General features: G+C 37.3%; 1 long non-coding RNA gene across 2 annotated transcripts in view; it reads left to right on the top strand.

The window, feature by feature from the left end:
- The window catches only part of LOC143690209 (uncharacterized), an 86,592-nt gene that overhangs the window by 46,240 nt on the left and 17,982 nt on the right, over positions 1 to 22,370 (top strand). Inside the window, exons 3-4 of one of the 2 annotated variants that reach the window (XR_013179034.1) lie at positions 5,305 to 5,535; positions 8,146 to 8,893. This is a non-coding gene — a long non-coding RNA (uncharacterized LOC143690209). Of the gene's footprint in view, positions 1 to 5,304; positions 5,536 to 8,145; positions 8,894 to 22,370 lie in introns of those variants that run through there. The other variant, XR_013179033.1, reaches the window with a different exon arrangement.

Here is a 22,370-nt window from a genome sequence, read left to right as displayed (position 1 = left end):
TGTTGACTATAAAAAAATGTTCTAATCAGGTTTAAGTTTTGTTTATGTTTTGATGTAACATATACTTTCCAAATCAACTGAGGGAAAAGTTGGCCATATACTGTGATAGAGTACACAGAGGCAGGCAACCTGCTATCTTTGAGAAATCTGGTCCTGAGCACTTCTGGGACTTTCTCAGAAAGCACTAGGAATCTTCTAAGTGAGTTAGAAGCTTGGACTTTAAATGTAAATACAAACATATTTTCAACATTATGAATTGCATTATTCAAAACTCTAGATCATTAGTTTTTTTATTTTTTTATTTTTTCATGGGCAGACACTGAGAATCGAACCTGGGTCCTCTGGCATGGCAAGCAAGAACTCTCACTGAGCCACCAGGGCCCTAGAGCATTCGTTTTTACCACTTGTAAAATAGACTGATGATGGAATGAGAGACAATTGTCTGTCAATTTGTTTGAATTTCTAATAATTTCTCCTAATTTCAAATAAGTTGCTACGTTGATAAAAGCTTGTGATGGCAAAATTTCAGTTTATATGTAAGCCAAATGTGTGGTGAAGTTCGAGAACTTACCTTCTGATCCATTCCCAATATTAAAACAATTAAAAGAAACTCTATCTGAACTTTGACTTATGGTCCTATATTCTCTTTACATTTCATTGCTTTTACTGGTGTCTTTTCACAGGAATTTTAATGGAGAATTTGTGAGCATTGTTAACATGCTTGCCCTACTTCTTTGCTTAGCTACAAATACTCTCTATCAAAGCCATATGGATATGTATATATCCCTATGTTGCCACTTATGTTAGTTTGAAGCTGTTTTGTACCCCAGAAAAGACCATGTTCTTTTAATCCATTCCTGTGAGTGCAGATCTATTGTAGGTGGATCTTTTAATCAGGTTATTTCAATTGAGATGTGACCCACCTCACTCAAGGTGGGTCCTAAATCTTTTATTGGAGTTCTTTATAAGAGGATAAAACTCATAAAGAAACTAAGAGAGGAAATCAAGAGAAGCCCTCGGAAAAACCCACAGAGCTTAGAGAAGCCCCAGAGAAGCTGAGAGAAAAGGAGACACCCGGAGCTGAGAGAGGAAGCCCCTGAAGTCAGAAGCTGGAAGCCATGAGACCCAGGAGAGAAGGACCAGCAGACATTGTCATGTGCTTTGCCATGTGACAGAGGAGACCAGATGCCAGCAGCCTGTCTTCACAGTCCAGGTGTCATCCTAATGATGCCTAGAATCAGACATTTTTTGCAGACTAAAAACTGTTTAATCTGTAAGCTAATAAATCCCTATTATAAAAGCCAACCCATTTCTGGTATATTGCATTTCAGCAGCTTTAGCAAATCAAAACACCACCCGTAACAATATCACCCCCAAGTCTTTTTTTAACTATTATCTCTCTTTAACTTGACTCAGAGTGTTACTTAGTCTACACCCTCTGTCTACATTCTTTCTGCTATTCCTTCCCACCTCCTGGGGCACCAATCTTGGATGTAGGGTTTGGACTCCCCAGGAGGTGCCAGAACATTCTTTGGGGAGCAGAATCAAATGCTGGAGCTATCAATTATATTCAATTTTTTTATCTCATCCTAAAATTATTTTTAGCTTATGTTCTATAATGTACATCATATAATTACAGTAGTACAGGTATAATTTACCAATAAATAAATGTGTAAATGGTACATTGAATGGACAAACTCATTGGGGTGTGTCACAGGTCCACCGATTTGCACGCAAGTATTTTGTTGGGGAGTGCTCTCAGAATCAACAGTTGTAGAGGATTAAGGGGAAGGGTTGGGGCATGGTTCTCAACTGGGCAAGATTTTTCTCCCCAGGGGATATTTGGCAATATCTGGAGACATTTTTGATTATTACAACTTGGAAGGGGTGTCTTACTCACTTCTAAGGAGTAGAGGCCAAGGATGTTGCTAAATAGCTTAACATGCACAACAAAAAAACTATCTAATTTAAGATGTCAATGGTGCCAATTTTGAGACACTCTGAGGTAGAGGAAGCTGAGTGGTGGTCACGGTGAAGGCCTCATTCACTCCTGTGGGGAGTTTTGGAATTGGAAGGTCCTTTGCAGTGTCCGACATGGACTAGTCACTGTACCCATGCTGCCCTCAGGAAGGCGGCATGACCTCAGGTAAGGTGGCTCCCTTCAGCTGCAGGCAACCCTGAGAGAGACTCAGCTAAGAGCACTCAGCCACCAACATTTCCAGGACAGGCAGAAATGGGGCTTCAGTCCTGACACAGTTAAGGGGAGGGGGAGACTGTGGGTGGTAAATACAGCATCCACGATAGAGGAAACCCCTAACTAGCTTTATTTCTCTCTCATCATTGTCTTTAACTTTTGTTGAATCTCTTTCTCATGCTCTGTGCCCTCTTTACCACCAATGGATCCCATTTTTTTCTAGGGCAATTTCAGATATAACCAAACATTCCATTTCTAGGCCTTCTGAACTCTAGTACAATTTATTTTTAAAATGTTAATCTCTCATTCAAGGTAAAGGTAAAGTTGCTTCCTTTCCACTCCACTCCATTTCTATTCTCAGCTGGGCAACCTGTGGTGGAAAATAGAAAATGTGCCTTATCATTGTAAGGGGTATTGATTATCACCCCTCACAGTCATATTTATTTTACAATTTTCTTGTCTACTTGTTCCTTTCCTTTTGTCCACAAATGTACTCTTGACTACTCTCACCCCAAACAGACACACACCAAGAAATAAAATAAGAAACAACAGCATCATCCTTGCCTGCTATCATCTTTTTTTTTTTTTTTCTTTCTTTCCCTCCAAAGTGGAGGAGGTGGGACTTACTGGCTCTGCTTCCTGTTTTCCACTTACCTTTCACTCCTAACTCCTGGCAGCTGGACTCTTTTCCCCATCACTCCTCTGAAACCATTCTCCCAAAGGCCATACATGATATGCAACTATGAAATGTTATAGCTTTTCCTTCTCTTTCCATTTGATCTTTTTGTGCACTTTCTTTTTAAATGTCTTGTAACCTTCTTTCTCTTTGTGTTCCTATTGTTGTAGTTGTCCCAGTAATCACCTCATGACTAAGGCAATAGCACTAAGGCAATTGTCTTGTAACTAATCACCTTTCCTTCAGGCCCTCTGCTCTCAAATCTCATCTCCGAAACTCTACGAGGAGCAGGGTGGCACTGAGAAGAGCTCAGGAACTTTGAACTTGAGAACGAGAGCCAACAAGCCTAACCTACCTTGGTGCACTGCTTGAAAGTCAAGCATCTCTTGGATAATTTTATATTCTTGAAATGCCTTCTTCTGGGCCTTGCACAAAAAAAAGGCACTCAATGAATATTTATTAGGTTCCCAGATAAACAAAGAGGCTCTCTCTTTTTTTTTTAACTCATGATAGAGAGAGAACCTGTGTTTCTGAGACTAAGTTTTCACTCTGAAAATCAATAATGACAACTTACAAGAGATATAATTAACGACACATTACTGTTTCTCAGAGAAAATAAACAAACAGATATTAACAAACAAATTTATTTCATTTTATAAATAAAATAAAGCCCAATTATAGCCAGGTAAAAGAATCCTTTTGGAAAGGGGATGATAAATTATGAATCTTCTAGAAATGTATCAATCATATCAACCAATCAATCACAAGGCAATGGGATTTCAGAATGAAGAAATCCTAGGTAGAGCTAAAGTTAAACTTTATTTAGGACATTAAATCCATTACATATTATTGTTGCCACAAATATGAAGTCAATTTGTGAATGTCTGCAGGCAGGCATTTTCTAGAACATACAAACTGAAATTTCAAACGGTCTTCTTTTCTTTTTCTTTTTGGAAACAGTTACATTTTATGCATATTCAGCTAAATAAACTGTTGGATTTATAACCTGACAAGAGAGTCCTTGAAATAACAGATAGGAGTAAGCCTCAGATTATCCAAGTAGCTAGAGTTCCACAATAGCTATGACTGTTAAGAAAAATGAGCCACAAGGAGCTAAGAAATAAAGGAGCACAGTTTAATTAAACTGGCTCAGTCCCAGAACGGGGCTGATCTCAAGACCCCAAAGTCCTAAGGGAACTGTCAATAGTAAAGATGCAATTATCTAAATCAACTGCTCATGAGACTCAACTTGTTTTTGATAGTACTACGTGGTTATTTCCCAGGGCATAATGATTTTGGCAGAGAAATAACCTGGCAGGGTGTGCTGAAAATAGCTGCTTTATAATTATATTGCTATGTTCTGTAAATCTGATAATGAAGTAACATCTGATACACAAAAATTAATCATGCATTCAGAGAATTCTCTATTAATGTCATATGAGGGAAAGTTCCATCCAGTGGATACAACCTAGTCACAAAAACCTTTGAGAAACTGAGCTCAAAAAGCCAATTATAGTTTTTAAAAAATCAGATTTGCTTTCACATCTGCATTTTCATACTTCAATCAGAGGGAAAAATTGCAATCTACTGAAAGTACTCAGTCTCATGCTGCCCCTGTAGTGTCTTGGGTAGGTTTGAAGGATGCCTGGAGGCTGAGTAATTCTTTGGGAATTCTTGAAAGAAGCCACTTCTGGTGACACTATTGCTAAGTAAGCCCCTTGCATAAGATACCTATTGCTGCTGTAACAAATTACTACAAACTAAGTGGCATAACAGCACAAGTTTATCATCTTACCATTCTGGAAGTCAAAAGCTTAAAATGGGTTCACAGGATGACATTCCTTTATGACCCTCCCTGGGACAATCCATTTCCTTGTCTTTTTTCCAATTTTTAGAGGCCACCTGCATTCCTTGGTTCAGGGCCCCTGTACCTCATCTTCAAAGTCAACAGTGTAGCATCTTCTATGACACCAACCTCAACTCTCCCTTATAACTGTGCTTTTGTGATTACATTGGGTCCATTTAGATAATCTCACATTATCTTCCCATCTCAAGATCCTTAATTAAATCACCTGTGCAAAGTCCCTCTTAACCTGTAAAGTAGCATATCCAGTAACTGGGGATTAGGACATGGCTATCTGTGAAAGGGGACATTATTCAGCCTGCCATGCCTCCCAAAAGGAAAAAAAAAGATTTGCAGTGAAAATTGACAAACTTTAGGTACCAAAAAACAGATTTATAGATATTTGTCACTGGCTTGATGGTATGGTAGTTACAGCCATTGGGTTGTGTTCAGTTGCAGGTTCCAGCAAACTCCACCCCTGCTCCAGAGAGGCTTCAATAAGTTATGGAGTTTGTCTCACACAACAGGAAATTCAGCACAGACAGTCCATGCTTCTCATTTTCTCCTCATTTCTTGTTCTGCCATCCTTAGGTATAGGTGATGTATTTCAAGCATCTCAAGTCTCCAGGCAAGAAGAAGGAGAAAGAAAGGACAGCACAAGTAGACTTCCACTTATATCCTGTTCACCAGAATTGTGTAACTGGGTCACCATGGCTTCAAGAGAGTCGGGGAAGTTAAGTTTCAACTTTCTGATCTCTGCAGTGAAGGAAAGCAAATATAAAATCTCAGCAACCCAAGATTCTTCCACAATTGTCAAGAATTGTAAGTCTTAAACTTTCCCCCTTAATCGATCAGTGATTTTAAAAATATGTTTAAAATATGTCACCCTGCTCATCTAATTTTCCATTAAAGTCCCCCAGTAGGTAACTAAAATTAACAACAGTGTGTCTGCATGTCACCAAAATAACAACATTAAAAAAAATTATTTCAATAAACCCAAATGATAGTCATGGGTATAGTTTTCTTCTAAGCAAATTAAGTGATTATTATTATTTTTTTAATTATTACTTTTTTTTTTTTACAGGGGCAGGCACGGGGAATCAAACCTGGGTCCTCTGGCATGGCAGGTGAGCGTTCTTGCTTGCTGAGCCACCGTGGCCCAGTGATTATTTTTTAAGTGACTGAATCAATAAGTTATCTCATCACATTTTGCTTATGGTCTCTCATACCACACACCACTTTTCTAGACACTGTCCTTTCCTAATCCTGTAGATCATGCCTGTTGATTCAAGGTAGCATTTCATCCAACATGTCCAGGGCCCCTGTCTAAAGTTGATAGGTTGGGTCAAAAATCTCAGCCTTGGCGGGCCGCGGTGGCTCAGCGGGCAAGAGTGCTTGCCTGCCATGCCGGAGGACCCCGGTTCGATTCCTGGCCCCAGCCCATGTAAAAAAAACAAACAAACAAACAAAATATAATAAAATAAGAAAATGTTAAAAAAAATTAAAAAAAAAAAATCTCAGCCTCCTCCAGGGATCCCATTCCATGACCAGAGTTGATTCTTCTAAGAATGGATAGCTGATGAAACTGATTCAGTCTTTTGCCTAGAAATTAAAATACTGGAACTGAAAGAACAATCAGTCTCTACTTGGATGTCTGAACTATGCCACATAAAATCAAAGAGCTTTAAGCTTGCATGTTGCACACAGTGACTCAGGAGTAGAGGAGGCTGGTCCTCAGAGAAGGAGAATTATGAATTAGAAATTAGCACAGCAAAACTCTTGTTCTAGATTGATCTGGAGCCCAGACACATTCCTGTGTTTGATTTGGTTATTATCCTTTAGTAATTGAGAAGTAACTGGAGTTACTTCAAAGTAGGGTTCTGTTATTTACAATCAGATATAAACTTTTACGTGTAAGATTACTATTTATGCATTAAAAATAGTCTGTAAAAAGACTATTTCTGTTATAACAGAAGAAATTACCTTGATTAATCCAAAGGAAGCAATTATGACCTCTGGACTCTAATTAATCAAACAATAGCCTTATCTTGTCACAGTTTCCTGATGTGTCATGCAATATGGCAAACATGATAATGTATCTAAAATAACAATAATACAATTCAGGATATATACATAAAATCTGGATGAATGCCATCCAACAAGAAAGGAATTTGAAGTATTTTACAGAAATGAAATAAAAGTTAATTTCAAACTGTATTTCAAACCTGTGGGATAGATTGGAGAGGACTTACGTGTAATACAAAGAGATTTCTTTTCTTGAAAATGTTTGGTATTTGCTAAAATAAATTCCATATTTTCATTTCTACAGGAAACCACTTTTTAATATTTGAGGTGAAAATGATTTTATCAATCTTTTTTTAATAGCTACTTTAAATATGCTTAAATCTGATGATTTAGATACCAATGATATCTCATTTAAAATATAGCTATAATAGAAAGCGCTAAAAACTGGGTCTGTGGTGGTAACAGAGTATGCTACATTACATATTACATTGAAAAATCAATGTTTCTTCATAAAACTGTAAGAAGGGCCATCCCAAACATCTTGTTAATGAGCTTTACTCTGCCTCCCCTGAGAATGCAGATGGGGCTTGTTTCCAGCCGTTGTGGAGGCAAATAATGGAAACAGTTCCATTTCCTGTCTGGATTATAAATCCAGATGAAACCTTCATATGAAGAGATGCTCATTTGTGCCATCTGTTCAGTCTGAGCTGGAGATGAAATAAAACGTCTCACTGCACAATCCCTGGAGGATTGCCACCAAACCATCTTGCCTTCAACTTACTACAAGCTGCTTTAATTTCTTCCCAGTGTGTTCATCATTCTAATGGAATCTGCCTTAGAATTCTCCTTGCCTTCAACAACGTCACTGACACAGCTGCCCCTGCCGTTCCTTCAAATGTGTTTCTCTGACATGGAATTTTCTCGAGACACTTTCAGAATTTTGTCTGTCTTTCCAAATTACAGTTTTCCCTCCCTGATCTGTTGGGCATGAATATTTTTGCAACTTTTTAGCTTAGCCATCTGTTTCTTATTCTCTATAGTTTCTACCTTAAAACACACACATTTAACCTCTAATTTCCACTGACATCTTTTTGATATAAATTCCCAAATTGTCTATTGAGTTGTATTTCTATTTCTCCAAGAGCCAACTGGACACTTCCGACTTGATTTGGTGCTTTGACTTTAATAAATCTCAGACCAAACACCTCTCTCTCTAAGCCTCAACATATTTACTCTCCTGACTTCCCTATTGCTGTTAATGGCACTGATACATTCACAGTCTTCCACTTCTTAAAGGGAAGTGGTTTTTATTTTGTCATTTCTTTTCCTTCTCATTAAAAAATTGATGAGTCCTTGCTCTTCTTTATCTGCAATTTTGTTCCATTTGTTCATTTCTTTCTATTCCAGTTTCTACCACCACATGTTGGCCCTCATGACCTTACATTTGGACTGTGGCTGTGACTTGGGAATTCTTCTGTGCTCTGAGACCTTCCATCACTGCTGCCAATGGGCTTGGGGCTGCAGTTGTACCCTGATTCTCCACGGTGCTCTGCTCCACCATTCGACCGCCTAAGATGCACCACAAGGCTTTCAAGTCCCAGAAGCAAATCCCAGGAACCTTTTAACTTCTTGAAAGCCCATGCTTACTGTGTTATAGCATTCCTGAGGCCAAATTCAATGGGGGAAACTGCAGAGGGGACTTTAGCATTCTGCAGGCAGAGGTTCTATCACCTTTTTGTAACTTCATGGTAAATCAGAATAATTTTTTTCAATGTAAAGGAGGAGCTTCTTATGAAGCTAAAATACCAGCTAATTTGATAGTCTTTAGAGATCTTCTGTTTGTGTCCTTTTAGTCCCAAGTGTTACTTTCAGCTTTCCGTCTGCCTCTGCTTTCTAATAACACTTATCAGAAAGCCTTGGTGCATAGATAATGATAGTTATAAGAGGAACAGTGCGAAGTAAGGAAACTGCTGCAGTTTGTTCTGCCTTAACAATATGTACTCTGTATAAAGTAAGAACTTGTCAGGTGATCCTTAACCTACCGAATAAAATAGACACTGACATGCGTAAGGGTAGAAACAGTCAATTTCAGATTATATTCTAGGGCTCTTGCTTTGGAATGCACCCTTCTGAAATCAAACAGAGCCAATTTTATGGTATTTAACTTTGTTTACTGACTTAATCCTATAGTTTTCTGTCTAATAAACTCGCTTCTATATCTCCTAATTCTACGGTTCATGTGGGAAAAGAAGGTTAAGCCTTAATTATTAAATTAGATTATGCTTTTTTTTAATTAGGAAAAAAGCACATTTACTAAGAATCTGCTGGTTATTTAGATATTCTAGTAGTGTGATGTAAATAGAAGCTCCATTAATTCAGTAATTTTACTTTCATTCATGCAATACTAAAATTCCTTGTTTTGAAATTTTTAAATTTATGACACAGTATCCCTGTTCAGATGAATCTGCCTGGGCATTTTAATATTCTTGAAAATTATACTGATCAGCAACATACAATTTGGACTTAGGGTCATAATTGAAAGAAATTATTTTCTTTAGTTATGAGGTAGCTTTTATCAGATTGTATTGTTTCTAAAATCTGATGTATTTTATAGTCAATGTCAAATGAAATTTGCCAGTAACTAGGGAGAAGGTAAATTGAGAAGAAATTATCACTGACTAAACACTGACAAATTTAGCATGTACCAAGCTATTGATCATCTCATTGACACCTCAATTAAGAGTTCTGCATTAGTAACATCACACTCTGGTGACTTTTAATTTAAACTCATACCCTTATTTATGCCACATAAACTTTAAAATTCGTATTATGACACAGCCTTAAGATTAAGAAGTTATGTCCAGAAGATTCTCTGTTTTACCCTAGGTGGTATATTGAAAGGCAGTAGGAAGTGCTAAATTGAAGGGGATAGGTAGAGAATTTTCCAGGGTTGGTGTAGCCAAGGTAAAATCCTGAAAATCTGCCAGCACAGCATCACACATCCATCTGTTGAAAACTCCCAGCTGGCTTATAAAATAAGCTATTCGCTCTCAGAGGCACTTCATTTAATTACCAGAAGCAAAGCTACACATTCAACTGAATTGAAAGTTCAGGTGGACCTGTGGTACTCTTTAGGTTGCTTCAAGCCTACGATGGTGCTGTGAAAGCTATCTGTTTAGAAATAGCTATCTGTTTAGGTTTAGGAAAGTCTTTTATTCTCAATGTGAAGATGGCTTTGATCAATCTTTCTCAATGTGTGTTAGTGGACCACTGGTTTACTGACTTAATCCTATAGTTTTCTGAATTAAGAAATATCCAGATTAACAGGGACTTTGTCTAGAATCAACAGCATCTCTGGGTCCTACTTTGAAGCCATGATACTGAGAGTAGGGGCAGAAATATGCATTTTAACAAGTTCCAAGATGATCCTGATGTACTTTAACACTTGAAAGTGCTCCTTGGACTCACAGTTTGTGTATTCTTAAAGTATAAAGTAGAATGCAAATATATACACTATTTATGGTTAATTAAGCCAAAAACAAAATTTGTGGATATTTAACATGATGAGTTTTTTTAAGTCAAAATAATAGCTCTTGTGGTGCATCCAATAATTATCGGTATTTTACAATTAAAGACTGATGATATTTTAACAAAAGTGAACTTACAAGTCATCTATAAAAAAGGATGCATCTAAATTGCTTTATCAAGAATAGAACTATACATCCATGATGCATATATATGCTCTAATCTTAAGCCACCCTTTAACAACAGCATGAATTCTAAGAAGCAGCCATGGCTAAGACCTAGAAAAATTTAGTTCATTTCTTTTGGTCAAAGTCACCCTCGATAAGAGAAAATATTTTAAAATGGTCAGAAAAAAACTCCATAGTAAGGGCAAAAGTAGAAGGAGAGATGTGAATCACTTAGCAAAGTTGTGGCATAGTAAGCATAGATGAAATATTCTCACCCAGAGATGAGTTTGTCTCATGAGACATTTAAGACTATCTGGAGGGCAGGCCATGGTGGCTCAGCAGGCAAGGAAGGAAAAAAAAAAAAAGAATATATGGAGACATTTTTGGAGGGCACACTGGATGGGGGATACTAGAATCTGATGAGGAGAGGCCAGGATGCTGTTTGACATCTTATATTGCACAAGGCAGTCCCCACCACAGTCACCTGGTCCAAAATGTCAACAGTGTGAAGCCAAAAACCATGTCCTAGAGAATAACCATCTGGAATTTCCAGTTTTTCAGGGTAATTTTAGACCTAGAAATAAAAGGAAAAACAAGAATAAAACAGTTGCTTATCTCCAACAACAAAAAGCCATCAATTTAAAAAAGGATTGACCAGAGTGATGGCCTGATAAATCCCAGAGTGATTTGAACAGTGAATAAAAAAGTATACACAAGGTCCCCTTGGGGTAACGGTGAGAAAGGAGAAAGGGGGAAAATTCAACTTTCCCATTTGGAGAATTCCTGATATTCTCACAAGCAGTGGGAACAACCAAAACAATAGGCTGAGCCCTCAATTTTGGGGCTTGTTCATATGAACTTAACCCCACAAAGGATAGGCTAAGCCTACTTAAAATTAGGCCTAAGTGTCACCCCCAGAGAACCTCTTTTGTGGCTCAGATGTGGCCTCTCCCTCTCAGCCAACATGACACGTAAACTCACTAACCTACCCCTCTCTATATGGGGCATGATTCCCAGGGGTGTGGACTTCCTGGCAACCTGGAACAGAAATCCTAGAATGAGCTGAGACTCAGCATCAAGGGATTGAGAAAAACTTCTAAACCAGAAGGGGGGAGAACGAAATGAGTCAAAATAAAGTCAATGACTGAGAGATTCCAAACAGAGTCGAGAGGTTATCCTGGTGGTTATTCTTATGTTTTATATAGATATCCCCTTTTTAGTTAAGGTGTCATGGAGAGACTGGAGGGAACTGCCTGAAAATGTAGAGCTGTGTTCCAGTAGCTATATAATAATCTAGTTTTCATACTGTGACCGTGTGATTGTGAAAACCTTGTGTCTGATGCTCCTTTTATCTACTTTATCAACAGGTGAGTAAAATATATGGATTAAAAATAAATAAATAATACGGGGAACAAATGTTAAAATAAATTTAGTAGACTGAAATGCTATTGATGAATGAAAGGGAGGGATAAGGGGTATGGCATGTATGAATTTTTTTCTGTTTTCTTTCTATTTCTTTTTCTGAATTGATGCAAATGTTCTAAGAAATGATCATGATGATGAATATACAACTATGTGATGATATTGTGTTACTGATTATATAACAAGAATGGAACGATCACATGGTAAGAATGTCTGTGTTTGTATGTTTTATGTTTAATAAATAAATAGATAATAAAAATTTAACTGAGAAGAACCAAAGTCCTGACAATTATGCCTAAGCATTTTTTTTTTTTTTTGCCTTATAAAATGCGAGTGATTCTCAGATGGGTCAATTATATATATATATATATATATATATATATATATATATATATATATATATGATATATTTTTTTTTTTTCACATGGGCAGGCACTGAGAATCAAACCCGGGTCTCTGGCATGGCAAACAAGAACTCTGCCTGCTGAGTCACTGTAGCCTGCCCTGGGCCAGTGATATTTATAAAAGGCCAACACGTAAATCTGAAAATAGAGCTTGGCACAAGAAAATGAGACAGGTGGCAGAAAAGATAATAAAGAAAAACAGTGATGAGAGGACAAGAAGAGAGGGGATGGAAACCCATGAAGTTTCCATTAGCAACATTAGAATCAGCTGTGTAAAGGTGTAAGTGGGACTCTATTTATCCAGAAGAACTTGTGCTTTGAGGGATCAAAATGGAAGTGAAGCCTTTTCCTGAAGGTAGTGTGAAAAGCCAAGAAGGAAGTCCCTGCCCTTTCCAAAACCTAAACCAAAGCAAAGGTTTTGAAACCCAAGAAGGCAGTACTGAAAGACATCCACAGCCACAAAAAAAGATCTCCTTCACCCACATTCTGCTGGCCCAAGATGCTGCATCTCAGAAGACAACCCAAATGTCCTTGGATAAATGCCCTGAAGAGAAACAAGCTTGACCATTATGCCATCATCAAGTTCCCCTGACCACTGAATCAGTCATGAAGAAGATCGAAGACTTCCACTTGTGTTCATTGTGGATGTCAAGGCTAACAAGCATCAGATCAAACAGGTGTAAAGAAGCTCTATGACGTTGACATGGCCAAGGCCAACATCCTGGTGAGGCCTAAAAGAGAGAAGAAGACGCATGTTCGACTGACTCCTGACTATGATGCTTTGGATGTTGCCAACAAAATTGGGATAATCTAAACGGACCCCAGCTGGCAAATTCTAAAAAAGGGTTTTTTGACCAAAAAAAAAAACCACAAAAAGTAGGATTGAAAACCATGACAGTTACTAACATATTCTATCTTATGTAATCGGATCCTACTAGTACTGTGAACTGGGTAACAGTGCGCCCATGTTAGAGATGAGAAAAACAAGGTATAGGCATGTATCTTAGACTTGGCCAATGGGATTTCTTGGTTTCTGCCAAGAAATCTCAATGTGGAGGGAGGGGCACAAAGACAAGGGTGCATTGAGAGATTATTCTTGGCAGAAGTAGTGGCTGAGTGAGGAATCCAGGCCTGGTGGCCAGGGGCCCTGGCAGTGGTGCCCACCATGTGTACTGAGTAGTAGCAGTGCCCAGCGCTGGGTCCTGACCAGATGCCCCTATGCCAGGTCCCTGGTTGTGTTCTCTGCTGCCAAGATCCCCTTATCTCCCACCAGTCTTTTTAAGTTTAATTCTCCAGCAATTTCATTGGGGTAATAAAATCCTCATCTCCTTCCCATAATTTATTTTCATCTTAAATTAGCCAAGGCTGGTTTGAATGATTTGCAAGGAAGGAGACTGACTGGTTCAGGGCTGGAAGGTGAAGATAGGAGAGATCTTTAGAGTTATTAAAATCAGAAATGGAAAATGGAACTTGAAATAAAAACTAAATATCTCTGTCTCACTTCTCCCGTTTCAGAAAATTGTCCTTCTTTAAGTTTTAAAGTGCTAGTTTTAAACCAGACAAGAAAAGGTTCACATGGTGGCAGGTGGGTGGTATAGCAGGAGGGGGAGGGGTCACTGCAGAATCATAGATAATACTTGTCACTGCCGTTCAATGGGATTTACATCTCCTTGAAGTAAAATATTTGAATTTTTTCCTTTAAAATTTTGTATTATTGGCCCTCTGATACTTCTTTCCCCAAATTCTTCTTGCTCCTGCTTGCTTCTTCTCATCCTTGTCTCATCCTAAATGCACATTCTTCAGAGAAACCTTCTCCTACCACCTGATTTAAAGTAGGTTCTCTCATGTTCCCATCTGTTACCTCAACCTCCATTTTATTTTCTTAATAGCACTTACAATCCTCGATTTTTTAATTATCTGTTTCTTTGCTTATCAGCCCCCCAATCCCATGAAATCTTGGGGTTTTTCCCTATGTTGTTTTCCACTCTACCTATATGCCTGGAACAGAACTGGCATGAAGTGAATATATTTTGGATGGATGGGTGGATTGGGTGAAGTTCCGATTCTTTGGCTTGTCATATATTGTATACACTTTCAAAATAATTGAAACTCAGGCATATCTAATATTTCTGCCATGTGGAGATTTAATGGAGGGTTGTGGCTTATTTATTTAGTCAGAAAATTCCAAATATCCTAAGCAGAATTTTAAAAATTAAAGAGACATGCAATCTCTTTAGCTATAATTTAGTTGTCTTTAGTTATGATCAAGGCACTTTAGAAAGAAGTTAAATTGTGCAGAAAACCTAGTATATGACACGGGTCCCTCTCTCTTGCAAACATATTCTAATTTGAGGTAACAAAATACCTTCCTGTAAGCAATACAAGAATTGTTTAGAGAGTACATACTTGGTGTCCTGCACTAAGTTAGGTGTTAAAGAATTAAACTGTGAACAAGGGAAGCCCAGTTTTGCCCTCAGGGAGCTTTCAGTTTTGTGGGGATCCAGATAAGAAAATGATTCCAAACATGTGAGTGTATAAGTGCTATGATAGATAAGTCCAGTGTGCCACAGGAACGTATAGGAGTGGGTCTTAACAAGGCTGGGATGGAGGGTGGATGGTGAGAAAGGGAGTGTGTGGGTAAAGGGAGCATGTAACAGGCAAGGAAATGAGCAGGGATAAAAAGGACTGGAGGAAACAGGAAAACATCAGCAGTGCCACAGCAACACCAAGGGTAAATAATGGGGGGAGGGATAGGAGTTAAGGGGAGGTTTGGATTTTCTATTTGGTGAGGGTGTGTTTATTGGTTATCTTTCTCTGGGGAACAATGAAAATTATCTGAAATTGAGAATGTTGATGGGCTGTCCAATGACTTTGGACATTGACATCATGCTTAATGAACGGAGGTGGCTGAAGGATGCACTGACTGAGAAGTAGACTGGTGAACAAGGGTATGTACATATGATCGAATATTGTGTTGCTACAGAAAGAAACAAAGTTGTGAGGTATACAATGATGTGAATGAATCTGTGAGCAAAAGAGGAAACAAAAGAGAAAATAGTGTATGGTCTCATTTAGAAAATACTTAAAAGAAAACAGGGGCCTAAGTTGTAAGTTCTTATAGCCGTCATATTAAGTCCAGAGTGGTAGTTGTTATTTCTGGATTTTGAGAGGCTGTTTTATATATGTATAACCTTGTATTTAGAGATAAAAAATGAAGCTGCTTAGGTTGGAATTAAGGTAGTTAGAAGATTGGAGTAAGGAAGACATTGTCTATATTTTAGAACCCCATCTACTCTTTGAGATCAAAGGAAGAAAGGTTTAATTTCTAAACATTTCTGTAGCACATAATCTAACTCATGAAAACAATCCAAACATAGGGAGTCCAGAATAAGAACGAGGGCCTTTAATACTGTATAGTTTAATTTAATGCTTGGATATGTCCCAGAGTATATGAAGCAGATAATCAAGAAGTATTAGCAAAGTCTCTTGAGGGATGGGAGAAAAAATATGAAACTATTAAACTTTACCACTGGGGAAACCTCTGATACTGTGCAAAACATTAGGGACACCCAAATCAATAGGCCAAGCCCTTGGTCTTGAGGCTTGCTCTTGTGAAACCTATGTATATAGCAGAGAAGCTTAGCCTACCTACATGTATGCCTAAGAGTTACTTCCAGAGGACCTCTTTTGTTGCTCAGTTGTAGCCTCTCTCTCTCTCTAAGCCCTACTCTGCAAGTGAAACCAATGCCCTCTGCCCTATGTGGACATGACATCCAGGGGTGAAAGTTTCCCTTGAGGTGTGGGAGATGAGTCTGAGGGATGACCCTGGCCCTGGCACTATGGGATCAACAATGCCATCCTCATCAAAAGGAGGAAAAAAAGTGTAACAAGTAAGGTATCAGTAGCTGAAAGAGTTCAAATAGAGTCAAGAGACTACTCTGGAGGTTACCTTTACACATGCTTCAGTTAGACACTGCTACCTACCATCACTTGCCAAACCCCAAACAAAACCATTCCAGCCAATCCTAAAGAGCACTTACGGCAATATATGAGTCTACAAAGGTTCTGTGCACTAGGGTAACATTCCAGAAACATACAACCTCCAGGTGGCTCCCCGGACCAGATAAGACTTGAAATGCAGAAGGGCCAGCCTTTCCAGAACCATCAACAAGTCCCATCCCCCATCCCGTATTCTGAAAGCCTCTTCCAACATGAAAAAGTTAGAATGGGCATAGCCCAAATACCCCCTAAAGAGTGTGAGAAAGATCACAGATGATGGTGGAATTATACAAAGAAGGAAGCATTTAACAAATAAGTATGATTGCTGAATCGTTATATTGATATTTCTTTTAGTCTCCAGTGTCTTGGAGCAGCCAGAAGGAAAAACCTAAAATTGTGGAACTGTAACACATACCAAATTCTGAAATCTGCTTTGTAACTAATTGTTGTGGTGTGCTTTGAAATTTATTGCTTTTTTTGTATATATGTTATTTTTCACAATAGAAAGAATCTCCTAAAAAAAAAAAAAAAAAAAAAGGTCTGGAGGAGTTCCAAAAAAGATCAAGACAGAAAGTTACAGCACAACCATATCAGAAAGAACTGAGATCAATTAGTGAACCCTGGACCCCTGATATCTGATATAGACTGTTCCCTGCAACTGAAATTCCTCCCACCACAATTTTTGTGTAAATCCCACCTTGCAACAAGGCACAGCTTAAACAGTATCTCTTCCAGGAAGCCTCCCCTGATATTTCACATGGAAGAAATTTCTCTCTCCTTTGAACTCTTACTATTCATCACTTTTTTACAGCTTGATCTAGATAGCTTTAAAGGCTACACACTGTACAATTTACCCAACCATTTGTGGCAGTTCTGTCTATATGTTTACATATATGAACGGACCACAGCTTTCCCGTTAGTCTCTAAGCAACTCAAAAGCACAATTTCTGTTGGCCTTATTTTTATATTTCCTTTTGTGTCAAAAAATTTCATCAGATTAGCAGTCCAATAGTCTTATATCAGTACGAATTCAAAATGTCAATTATCCATTATTCAGTAGGAAACATTAAGAAACGTATATATATACGTTGGAAAATAGATAAGGACCTGGTAAAGGTACAGTGTTTGATTGCGGTGGGAGTGAGAGACTAAACCTGTCATGTGACGTGGAACTCAGTTTATTTAGCTGTTTTCTTTTTAAACGTTAAAAGAAATTTTGTCTTGAGACTATTTCATGACTTCAAAGCATTCACGAGAACCCAATCTGTTGATGCTTCCATGGAGTTTATTATTTTTGGTAATTCTGAGCGGTATCTTCCCATTAAGAAGTTGTTCCAGTAATATATATTTGAAACACTTACTTATCAATCCTATTTACATTGAAAGATCCTATATCACAAGAGTGATCTCATCGTTGTTATTGTCTTTCAACAAGGTAACATTTACTGCAGCTGTACATCTGTTAGCCAGAAGGCCAACCTGACTTCAACTCTTAATTGCTTTCCTGATGGCTGTATTGAAAAATTCCCCCATCCCATGGCCATCTGGTGTCATTAACCTCCGAAATCTTTTTTATGCTAAATGTTGCATGTGAGCTTGTGTGGAAAAGATATGGTCAAGGACTTTTTTTCTTAAAATTACTTTTATAAGCTCAGGAATCTTTAATTCATATCCTCTATGCTTATTCTATTACATTTCAATTAGAGTTTCTGGGTTGTAATTGTTTTGGAGGCTGTCTTTATTCCAAGAATTCTACTTTTCTCTCATGGTTTTTACAAGCACACACAGTTTGGTCTTTCAAAATCAAACCTCTTCTAACTCCAGACATCTATCTTGGGGAATTTGAGAAACTCCAGGAAATACTCCCCCAAATGAAATCATTGTAGTATTGGAAATTCCCACTCCTTGTTAATCTTTGAGACTGTTCACTGAAGGCAAATGTTAAAATACAAATATATTCTGGAAGTGGTATCACATTAAGCTCCAAAAGCTTAAATTAGTTCGTTAAAGGAGTTCATGGCTGAGGAAATGGGAAGCAGTATAATTTAGTACTGATGGTAAAAAGGGAAAGGAAATGAGTGTTGCCAGATGGTTTCAATGAAAGCTCTGGACAGCTAATAAAAATGTGTAGAAAACATACACACAAAATATTGGAATCTTGACAAAAATCTACATTATATTACAGTTTATAGAAGATTGTATAACATTTATCAATTAAAAAATTCTTTTGTCCAAGCAAGTAAATTGTTTAAAATTACCACATTTCCCTTCTTACTGACTCAAAACTAAATCTGCTACATTCATAGATGGACTACTTAGGATTACCGAGGACATAATTGCCTCAAAATTGAACCCAAACCTATAATCAAATGTATCAAATTTGTAGTAGCAGTATCTTTGTTGGGAAAAAAAAAGTATGATGAATTATCAAGGTAAGCTGTTACCTCAAGGGTAGTCAATCTCACAGCCAAGGAAACAAATATCTAATAAATTATTAAGAAATATTTAGAGCTAGTTCTTTCCCAATAGTGAAAAAAATCACCCAGTTGAGACCTGAGTTCCTTTAGGGCTTATTCCCAGGACCCTCATAATTTATATAGACAATGCTGGATTAAATTTGAAATGAGACTTCACGGCTAAAAAACCTACAGTATTCTCTGTGTTTGACCAAGAGTAGTGGTTCATCAGATTTCTCAGAATATGCCTAAATCAGAACATTACAAGTGCATTTTCCATAGGAAATTACTCTGGGTACTCAAAGGCCCTATATATTCAGCACTTTAGAGGCAAAAGTTTTAGATTTTTGAACTGCTAAGTGGTCCTTCCTTGGTGCTAATATAATTTTTATAGTGACAACCTTACTATCAATTTTTTTTGTCAAATATTTTTTAAAGAAAATTTTTTTATTCAACAATTCTTTTTTTTTTTTATTAAAAAAAGAATTAACAAAACAATTAGAAATCATTCCAATCTACATGTACAATCAGTAATTCTTAATAACATCACATAGTTGCATATTCATCATTTCTTAGTACATTTGCATCGATTTAGAAAAAGAAATAAAAAGACAACAGAATAAGAATTAAAACAATAATAGAAAGAAAAAAAAACAAAAAAAACAAAAACAAAAAACCTATACCTCACATGCAGCTTCATTCAGTGTTTTAACATAATTGCATTACAATTGGGTAGTACTGTGCTGTCCATTTCTGAGTTTTTATATCCAGTCCCGTTGTACAGTCTGTATCCCTTCATCTCCAATTATCCCTTCTCTTTTTTTTTTTTTTTAATTAACGGAAAAAAAGAAATTAACCCAACATTTAGAGATCATACCATTCTACACATGCAATCATTAATTCTTAACATCATCACATAGATGCATGATCATCATTTCTTAGTACATTTGCATTGGTTTAGAAGAACTAGCAACATAACCGAAAAAGATATAGAATGTTAATATAGAGAAAAAAATAAAAGTAATAATAGTAAAATCAAAACAAAACAAAACAAAACAAAACAAAAACCTATAGCTCAGATGCAGCTTCATTCAGTGTTTTAACATGATTACTTTACAATTAGGTATTATTGTGCTGTCCATTTTTGAGTTTTTGTATCTAGTCCTGTTGCACAGTCTGTATCCCTTCAGCTTCAATTACCCATTGTCTTACCCTGTTTCTAACTCCTGCTGAACTCTGTTACCAATGACATATTTCAAGTTTATTCTCGAATGTCCATTCACATCAGTGGGACCATACAGTATTTGTCCTTTAGTTTTTGGCTGGATTCACTCAGCATAATATTCTCTAGGTCCATCCATGTTATTACATGGTTCATAAGTTTATCTTGTCTTAAAGCTGCATAATATTCCATCGTATGTATATACCACAGTTTGTTTAGCCACTCTTCTGTTGATGGAGATTTTGGCTGTTTCCATCTCTTTGCAATTGTAAATAACGCTGCTATAAACATTGGTGTGCAAATGTCCGTTTGTGTCTTTGCCCTTAAGTCCTTTGAGTAGATACCTAGCAATGGTATTGCTGGGTCGTATGGCAATTCTATATTCAGCTTTTTGAGGAACCGCCAAACTGCCTTCCACAGTGGTTGCACCCTTTGACATTCCCACCAACAGTGGATAAGTGTGCCTCTTTCTCCGCATCCTCTCCAGCACTTGTCATTTTCTGTTTTGTTGATAATGGCCATTCTGGTGGGTGTGAGATGATATCTCATTGTGGTTTTGATTTGCATTTCTCTAATGGCCAGGGACATTGAGCATCTCTTCATGTGCCTCTTGGCCATCCGTATTTCCTCTTCTGAGAGGTGTCTGTTCAAGTCTTTTTCCCATTTTGTAATTGGGTTGGCTGTCTTTTTGTTGTTGAGATGAACAATCTCTTTATAAATTCTGGATACTAGACCTTTATCTGATATATCATTTCCAAATATTGTCTCCCATTGTGTAGGCTGTCTTTCTACTTTCTTGATGAAGTTCTTTGATGCACAAAAGTGTTTAATTTTGAGGAGTTCCCATTTATTTATTTCCTTCTTCAGTGCTCTTGCTTTAGGTTTAAGGTCCATAAAACCGCCTCCAGTTGTAAGATCCATAAGATATCTCCCAACATTTTCCTCTAACTGTTTTATGGTCTTAGACCTAATGTTTAGATCTTTGATCCATTTTGAGTTAACTTTTGTATAGGGTGTGAGAGATGGGTCTTCTTTCATTCTTTTGCATATGGATATCCAGTTCTCTAGGCACCATTTATTGAAGAGACTGCTCTGTCCCAGGTGAGTTGGCTTGACTGCCTTATCAAAGATCAAATGTCCATAGATGAGAGGGTCTATATCTGAGCACTCTATTCGATTCCATTGGTCGATATATCTATCTTTATGCCAATACCATGCTGTTTTGACCACTGTGGCTTCATAATATGCCTTAAAGTCAGGCAGCGCGAGACCTCCAGCTTCGTTTTTTTTCCTCAAGATGTTTTTAGCAATTCGGGGCACCCTGCCCTTCCAGATAAATTTGCTTATTGGTTTTTCTATTTCTGAAAAATAAGTTGTTGGGATTTTGATTGGTATTGCATTGAATCTGTAAATCAATTTAGGTAGGATTGACATCTTAACTATATTTAGTCTTCCAATCCATGAACACGGTATGCCCTTCCATCTATTTAGGTCTTCTGTGATTTCTTTTAGCAGTTTTTTGTAGTTTTCTTTATATAGGTTTTTTGTCTCTTTAGTTAAATTTATTCCTAGGTATTTTATTCTTTTAGTTGCAATTGTAAATGGGATTCGTTTCTTGATTTCCCCCTCAGCTTGTTCATTACTAGTGTATAGAAATGCTACAGATTTTTGAATGTTGATCTTGTAACCTGCTACTTTGCTGTACTCATTTATTAGCTCTAGTAGTTTTGTTGTGGATTTTTCCGGGTTTTCGACGTATAGTATCATATCGTCTGCAAACAGAGATAGTTTTACTTCTTCCTTTCCAATTTTGATGCCTTGTATTTCTTTTTCTTGTCTAATTGCTCTGGCTAGAACCTCCAACACAATGTTGAATAATAGTGGTGATAGTGGACATCCTTGTCTTGTTCCTGATCTTAGGGGGAAAGTTTTCAATTTTTCCCCATTGAGGATGATATTAGCTGTGGGTTTTTCATATATTCCCTCTATCATTTTAAGGAAGTTCCCTTGTATTCCTATCTTTTGAAGTGTTTTCAACAGGAAAGGATGTTGAATCTTGTCGAATGCCTTCTCTGCATCAATTGAGATGATCATGTGATTTTTCTGCTTTGATTTGTTGATATGGTGTATTACATTAATTGATTTTCTTATGTTGAACCATCCTTGCATACCTGGGATGAATCCTACTTGGTCATGATGTATAATTCTTTTAATGTGTTGTTGGATACGATTTGCTAGAATTTTATTGAGGATTTTTGCATCTATATTCATTAGAGAGATTGGTCTGTAGTTTTCTTTTTTTGTAATATCTTTGCCTGGTTTTGGTATGAGGGTGATGTTGGCTTCATAGAATGAATTAGGTAGTTTTCCCTCCACTTCGATTTTTTTGAAGAGTTTGAAGAGAATTGGTACTAATTCTTTCTGGAACGTTTGGTAG

This window comes from Tamandua tetradactyla, chromosome 7 (assembly GCF_023851605.1).
Source record: "Tamandua tetradactyla isolate mTamTet1 chromosome 7, mTamTet1.pri, whole genome shotgun sequence".
NCBI classification, from domain to species: domain Eukaryota; kingdom Metazoa; phylum Chordata; class Mammalia; order Pilosa; family Myrmecophagidae; genus Tamandua; species Tamandua tetradactyla.
The sequence above is the reverse complement of the archived record's forward strand: the minus strand, read 5'-3'. Positions and strand labels throughout refer to the sequence as shown.